This window comes from Mytilus californianus, unplaced genomic scaffold, assembly GCF_021869535.1.
Source record: "Mytilus californianus isolate M0D057914Y unplaced genomic scaffold, xbMytCali1.0.p SCAF_16, whole genome shotgun sequence".
Taxonomy (NCBI): domain Eukaryota; kingdom Metazoa; phylum Mollusca; class Bivalvia; order Mytilida; family Mytilidae; genus Mytilus; species Mytilus californianus.
In genome coordinates, this window is record NW_026262648.1 from 2450911 (window position 1) to 2459182 (window position 8272).

An 8272-nucleotide genomic window follows, 5' to 3' on the forward strand; every position below is an offset into this window, starting at 1 on the left:
ACTTAGTGGATTGTTTGTCCACAGTTTCGTTACATCTGGTACCATAGTGACTTCTTCAACATCGGCGTACGACTGTTTTCTCCCTCACGGAATGGTTATGCCAGTTTAACTTTGACTTCGACTGAAAACAGACGTTAGCAGTTTTAATCGTTTAATATGAAATTATGCTGTTTCTTCTTCTGTTGCAGATAGTATATATACTGTGATATAAAATGTACATCTACTCAGATTGACGGCACTGCACGACACTGTTACTCGTCTATTTTACGTAGGCTTGCGCTGAAGAAAGTCCCGCTCTAAAATTTTTAGTTTTTTGCTAATTTTCTTCCCTATAATGCCGTTATAATCAAAACTGCACCTCTTGCACGTGAAAAGTGGTGTATATTTAAACTGACATTCTAATAAAGTAAAAACAGCGAATTTCATGCCGTTCAGTTGTGTGTTGTTGGGTTGCTGTTTTATTGATGTATACCTTGCATCTTCGTCTATTCATATTTTATGATTTATGTGGTGACAAAAAGTTGTTGCCTATTTACTACACATTGAAAATATTTTTCTCAATTTATAGCTGATGTTTATCATTAAGAAAAATCGATTTCACAGCACCCCCTTTTTCTAAAAGAAAAATCAAAACACAAACCAATGCAAAAAGCAAAAATAATACAAAAACACAAAAAAAATGTTTTCCATACATAGGTTATACGAAACAAAACAAGCTATTTATTTCAGAGGTTAGCATACGATGTAAAGGGTTTGAAACCCTTATATAGTACACAATTTGCAAAATTTCCTCAGAGAAGGTATTGGCAAAAATCTGGATCGTTTGTATACGTATTATATACGTTTGTAGGGTTTTTTGGCATTTTTCGTATTTTTTAATGTTGTGATCTGCTCAGATTAAAATTAAATTGTGCCAAAAAATTTTAAACAACGACTCAAACATAAAATGAGTCTTTATCATGCTTTTTTCCTGATAACAAATACAAATTTTGCAAAAACTTTGAAATATTTCCGTATTGTTATACCTTTTTCATGAATCAATTTTTACATATAAGTTTGCCTTACAAATTTTTTTATCTAACCGCAGTTTAGTAATTACAGTCTATTCTGTTGGGAACTTAGCCCTCGTTTGGACTGAGTAAAAGCCGTACGTCCAATGAGGCGACGGAATTAAATCTTAGATGATACTCTTCCCTTTTCTCTCCTAATAATGATGTAAAATTTAAGGGGGATGGTTGAGATTTAAAAATCAAACTAGAGTTTAACCCCATTACATTTCATTTTCTTAAACGTGTCTGTGTTCCACGTCAGGGGAAACGTTGTCGTTTTTGGTCGTATGTCATATCGTCATGACCCCCCCCCCCCCTTTTTTATTCTGATAACTGTTTGTTAATAGCAGATCTTTACTGTTTCTGTTGAATTTATATATATATATCTGTCATGGAATCGAGACAATTGAGAGCGAGACATATTTGTGTGGTCACCTATCTATTTGTCGAAGACTGTATGTATGCATCTTGTTGTTGTTTTTTTTTTAATTTATGTCTGTCGTCGGGCTGCTGTTCCATTGACGTATAAATCCCATCTGAATCTCCTTCTATTTCACACTTAATTTTCCGTGTACACTGATGGCTGAAAAAAATATATCGGTTATTTCTGTAGTTGGGTTAATGTCTCATTGACGTTCATCTCACATCTCCTTTTATTCGTGCATCAATTAATTTTCCGTGTGCACAGATGGCTGAAAAAAAAATTTATTATCTTATAAATCTGATAGCACTACCAGTTTTGCTTTGTATCAAATATAGTGGATTGATTTGAATGTTTTCTACTTAAAGTCCAGTAGCAAATATTTCATGCATATTAATGCCATAATGTCAGAAAATCAAATCGTAAAGCTAGTGAACATGTGTCTAGTCTACTTAGACACTTACTTGTTTTGGTATTTTCTGAGCGAAGAAAGAAAAAATGCTCCTGAAATGCACATGCAGACTTGCTTCAATTATGTTTTCTGGAATAAATCCGCTAATTCATAGCCCCATTGTTTTCTATGTTAAATTATGCACTTTTAAGCCTTTATAGCTATTCTGTCTTAAGTTCAAATAATGTGGCAATCACGTTATCCTGACTTGTGCATATCTTTATTTGCATATTAGAGCGTACTGGTTCCCGGAAGTTGAGTAATATTAAAACAGGTACTTCTGATCTGAGTAACAGGGCAAATGTGCTCTCTATCATAATTTCGTATATGTATTTCATTATTAATGAAAAACAATCATCAAGGTTCTGCAGTAATTCCAAGACCTTGAGCTTTCATTTGATACCAAAATTACCCATTGTTTTGTACTTTTTGGCAAAGTTACAGCAGTTATGCGTAGGAACTATTTTGTTTAACATATGTACTACTTTCTTGTATGTTCTTTGTGACAGGGCCTGAATTAGTGATTCTATACCTTCTGGTAGTCAAGTCAAGCGCAAAGTTAAAGAATTTACACACAAACTATTTTCGTGAAATCATTGTTAAAACCTTGCACGCTCTGTGTAAGTCTTACTAATTTTCTGGAGACAAATTCAAATAAATAAAAACTAAATGAAGAGGAAAATGAAAAAAAAAATCTTCTTTGGCGATTACATGTTTTTATGTCAACAATAGTCATACTCTTTTTGAAATAATTTTGTGACCTTAAAAGAGCCGTTTTCGATATGCAATTGTCTTTGTTCTGTAATATTCTGTCTGGTTTTAATCACTTTAACTGCTTCTTCGGCAGTGTTAACTTTTGATTCTTCCTCTTACAATGCAGTGTAGACAGATTTCTCAGATCCTCTCCCTGTGTTTCCATTAGACGATCGATTAAATAGACTTCCTTTCTGCATGGTAAACTTAGTGGATTGTTTGTCCACAGTTTCGTTACATCTGGTACCATAGTGACTTCTTCAACATCGGCGTACGACTGTTTTCTCCCTCACGGAATGGTTATGCCAGTTTAACTTTGACTTCGACTGAAAACAGACGTTAGCAGTTTTAATCGTTTAATATGAAATTATGCTGTTTCTTCTTCTGTTGCAGATAGTATATATACTGTGATATAAAATGTACATCTACTCAGATTGACGGCACTGCACGACACTGTTACTCGTCTATTTTACGTAGGCTTGCGCTGAAGAAAGTCCCGCTCTAAAATTTTTAGTTTTTTGCTAATTTTCTTCCCTATAATGCCGTTATAATCAAAACTGCACCTCTTGCACGTGAAAAGTGGTGTATATTTAAACTGACATTCTAATAAAGTAAAAACAGCGAATTTCATGCCGTTCAGTTGTGTGTTGTTGGGTTGCTGTTTTATTGATGTATACCTTGCATCTTCGTCTATTCATATTTTATGATTTATGTGGTGACAAAAAGTTGTTGCCTATTTACTACACATTGAACATATTTTTCTCAATTTATAGCTGATGTTTATCATTAAGAAAAATCGATTTCACAGCACCCCCTTTTTCTAAAAGAAAAATCAAAACACAAACCAATGCAAAAAGCAAAAATAATACAAAAACACAAAAAAAATGTTTTCCATACATAATACGAAACAAAACAAGCTATTTATTTCAGAGGTTAGCATACGATGTAAAGGGTTTGAAACCCTTATATAGTACACAATTTGCAAAATTTCCTCAGAGAAGGTATTGGCAAAAATCTGGATCGTTTGTATACGTATTATATACGTTTGTAGGGTTTTTTGGCATTTTTCGTATTTTTTAATGTTGTGATCTGCTCAGATTAAAATTAAATTGTGCCAAAAAATTTTAAACAACGACTCAAACATAAAATGAGTCTTTATCATGCTTTTTTCCTGATAACAAATACAAATTTTGCAAAAACTTTGAAATATTTCCGTATTGTTATACCTTTTTCATGAATCAATTTTTACATATAAGTTTGCCTTACAAATTTTTTTATCTAACCGCAGTTTAGTAATTACAGTCTATTCTGTTGGGAACTTAGCCCTCGTTGGGACTGAGTAAAACCCGTACGTCCAATGAGGCGACGGGATTAAATCTTAGATGATACTCTTCCCTTTTCTCTCCTAATAATGATGTAAAATTTAAGGGGGATGGTTGAGATTTAAAAATCAAACTAGAGTTTAACCCCATTACATTTCATTTTCTTAAACGTGTCTGTGTTCCACGTCAGGGGAAACGTTGTCGTTTTTGGTCGTATGTCATATCGTCATGACCCCCCCCCCCCTTTTTTATTCTGATAACTGTTTGTTAATAGCAGATCTTTACTGTTTCTGTTGAATTTATATATATATATCTGTCATGGAATCGAGACAATTGAGAGCGAGACATATTTGTGTGGTCACCTATCTATTTGTCGAAGACTGTATGTATGCATCTTGTTGTTGTTTTTTTTTTAATTTATGTCTGTCGTCGGGCTGCTGTTCCATTGACGTATAAATCCCATCTGAATCTCCTTCTATTTCACACTTAATTTTCCGTGTACACTGATGGCTGAAAAAAATATATCGGTTATTTCTGTAGTTGGGTTAATGTCTCATTGACGTTCATCTCACATCTCCTTTTATTCGTGCATCAATTAATTTTCCGTGTGCACAGATGGCTGAAAAAAAAATTTATTATCTTATAAATCTGATAGCACTACCAGTTTTGCTTTGTATCAAATATAGTGGATTGATTTGAATGTTTTCTACTTAAAGTCCAGTAGCAAATATTTCATGCATATTAATGCCATAATGTCAGAAAATCAAATCGTAAAGCTAGTGAACATGTGTCTAGTCTACTTAGACACTTACTTGTTTTGGTATTTTCTGAGCGAAGAAAGAAAAAATGCTCCTGAAATGCACATGCAGACTTGCTTCAATTATGTTTTCTGGAATAAATCCGCTAATTCATAGCCCCATTGTTTTCTATGTTAAATTATGCACTTTTAAGCCTTTATAGCTATTCTGTCTTAAGTTCAAATAATGTGGCAATCACGTTATCCTGACTTGTGCATATCTTTATTTGCATATTAGAGCGTACTGGTTCCCGGAAGTTGAGTAATATTAAAACAGGTACTTCTGATCTGAGTAACAGGGCAAATGTGCTCTCTATCATAATTTCGTATATGTATTTCATTATTAATGAAAAACAATCATCAAGGTTCTGCAGTAATTCCAAGACCTTGAGCTTTCATTTGATACCAAAATTACCCATTGTTTTGTACTTTTTGGCAAAGTTACAGCAGTTATGCGTAGGAACTATTTTGTTTAACATATGTACTACTTTCTTGTATGTTCTTTGTGACAGGGCCTGAATTAGTGATTCTATACCTTCTGGTAGTCAAGTCAAGCGCAAAGTTAAAGAATTTACACACAAACTATTTTCGTGAAATCATTGTTAAAACCTTGCACGCTCTGTGTAAGTCTTACTAATTTTCTGGAGACAAATTCAAATAAATAAAAACTAAATGAAGAGGAAAATGAAAAAAAAAAAATCTTCTTTGGCGATTACATGTTTTTATGTCAACAATAGTCATACTCTTTTTGAAATAATTTTGTGACCTTAAAAGAGCCGTTTTCGATATGCAATTGTCTTTGTTCTGTAATATTCTGTCTGGTTTTAATCACTTTAACTGCTTCTTCGGCAGTGTTAACTTTTGATTCTTCCTCTTACAATGCAGATTTCTCAGATCCTCTCCCTGTGTTTCCATTAGACGATCGATTAAATAGACTTCCTTTCTGCATGGTAAACTTAGTGGATTGTTTGTCCACAGTTTCGTTACATCTGGTACCATAGTGACTTCTTCAACATCGGCGTACGACTGTTTTCTCCCTCACGGAATGGTTATGCCAGTTTAACTTTGACTTCGACTGAAAACAGACGTTAGCAGTTTTAATCGTTTAATATGAAATTATGCTGTTTCTTCTTCTGTTGCAGATAGTATATATACTGTGATATAAAATGTACATCTACTCAGATTGACGGCACTGCACGACACTGTTACTCGTCTATTTTACGTAGGCTTGCGCTGAAGAAAGTCCCGCTCTAAAATTTTTAGTTTTTTGCTAATTTTCTTCCCTATAATGCCGTTATAATCAAAACTGCACCTCTTGCACGTGAAAAGTGGTGTATATTTAAACTGACATTCTAATAAAGTAAAAACAGCGAATTTCATGCCGTTCAGTTGTGTGTTGTTGGGTTGCTGTTTTATTGATGTATACCTTGCATCTTCGTCTATTCATATTTTATGATTTATGTGGTGACAAAAAGTTGTTGCCTATTTACTACACATTGAACATATTTTTCTCAATTTATAGCTGATGTTTATCATTAAGAAAAATCGATTTCACAGCACCCCCTTTTTCTAAAAGAAAAATCAAAACACAAACCAATGCAAAAAGCAAAAATAATACAAAAACACAAAAAAAATGTTTTCCATACATAATACGAAACAAAACAAGCTATTTATTTCAGAGGTTAGCATACGATGTAAAGGGTTTGAAACCCTTATATAGTACACAATTTGCAAAATTTCCTCAGAGAAGGTATTGGCAAAAATCTGGATCGTTTGTATACGTATTATATACGTTTGTAGGGTTTTTTGGCATTTTTCGTATTTTTTAATGTTGTGATCTGCTCAAATTAAAATTAAATTGTGCCAAAAAATTTTAAACAACGACTCAAACATAAAATGAGTCTTTATCATGCTTTTTTCCTGATAACAAATACAAATTTTGCAAAAACTTTGAAATATTTCCGTATTGTTATACCTTTTTCATGAATCAATTTTTACATATAAGTTTGCCTTACAAATTTTTTTATCTAACCGCAGTTTAGTAATTACAGTCTATTCTGTTGGGAACTTAGCCCTCGTTGGGACTGAGTAAAACCCGTACGTCCAATGAGGCGACGGGATTAAATCTTAGATGATACTCTTCCCTTTTCTCTCCTAATAATGATGTAAAATTTAAGGGGGATGGTTGAGATTTAAAAATCAAACTAGAGTTTAACCCCATTACATTTCATTTTCTTAAACGTGTCTGTGTTCCACGTCAGGGGAAACGTTGTCGTTTTTGGTCGTATGTCATATCGTCATGACCCCCCCCCCCCCCCCTTTTTTATTCTGATAACTGTTTGTTAATAGCAGATCTTTACTGTTTCTGTTGAACTTATATATATATATCTGTCATGGAATCGAGACAATTGAGAGCGAGACATATTTGTGTGGTCACCTATCTATTTGTCGAAGACTGTATGTATGCATCTTGTTGTTGTTTTTTTTTTAATTTATGTCTGTCGTCGGGCTGCTGTTCCATTGACGTATAAATCCCATCTGAATCTCCTTCTATTTCACACTTAATTTTCCGTGTACACTGATGGCTGAAAAAAATATATCGGTTATTTCTGTAGTTGGGTTAATGTCTCATTGACGTTCATCTCACATCTCCTTTTATTCGTGCATCAATTAATTTTCCGTGTGCACAGATGGCTGAAAAAATTTTTTATTATCTTATAAATCTGATAGCACTACCAGTTTTGCTTTGTATCAAATATAGTGGATTGATTTGAATGTTTTCTACTTAAAGTCCAGTAGCAAATATTTCATGCATATTAATGCCATAATGTCAGAAAATCAAATCGTAAAGCTAGTGAACATGTGTCTAGTCTACTTAGACACTTACTTGTTTTGGTATTTTCTGAGCGAAGAAAGAAAAAATGCTCCTGAAATGCACATGCAGACTTGCTTCAATTATGTTTTCTGGAATAAATCCGCTAATTCATAGCCCCATTGTTTTCTATGTTAAATTATGCACTTTTAAGCCTTTATAGCTATTCTGTCTTAAGTTCAAATAATGTGGCAATCACGTTATCCTGACTTGTGCATATCTTTATTTGCATATTAGAGCGTACTGGTTCCCGGAAGTTGAGTAATATTAAAACAGGTACTTCTGATCTGAGTAACAGGGCAAATGTGCTCTCTATCATAATTTCGTATATGTATTTCATTATTAATGAAAAACAATCATCAAGGTTCTGCAGTAATTCCAAGACCTTGAGCTTTCATTTGATACCAAAATTACCCATTGTTTTGTACTTTTTGGCAAAGTTACAGCAGTTATGCGTAGGAACTATTTTGTTTAACATATGTACTACTTTCTTGTATGTTCTTTGTGACAGGGCCTGAATTAGTGATTCTATACCTTCTGGTAGTCAAGTCAAGCGCAAAGTTAAAGAATTTACACACAAACTATTTTCGTGAAATCATTGTTAAAAC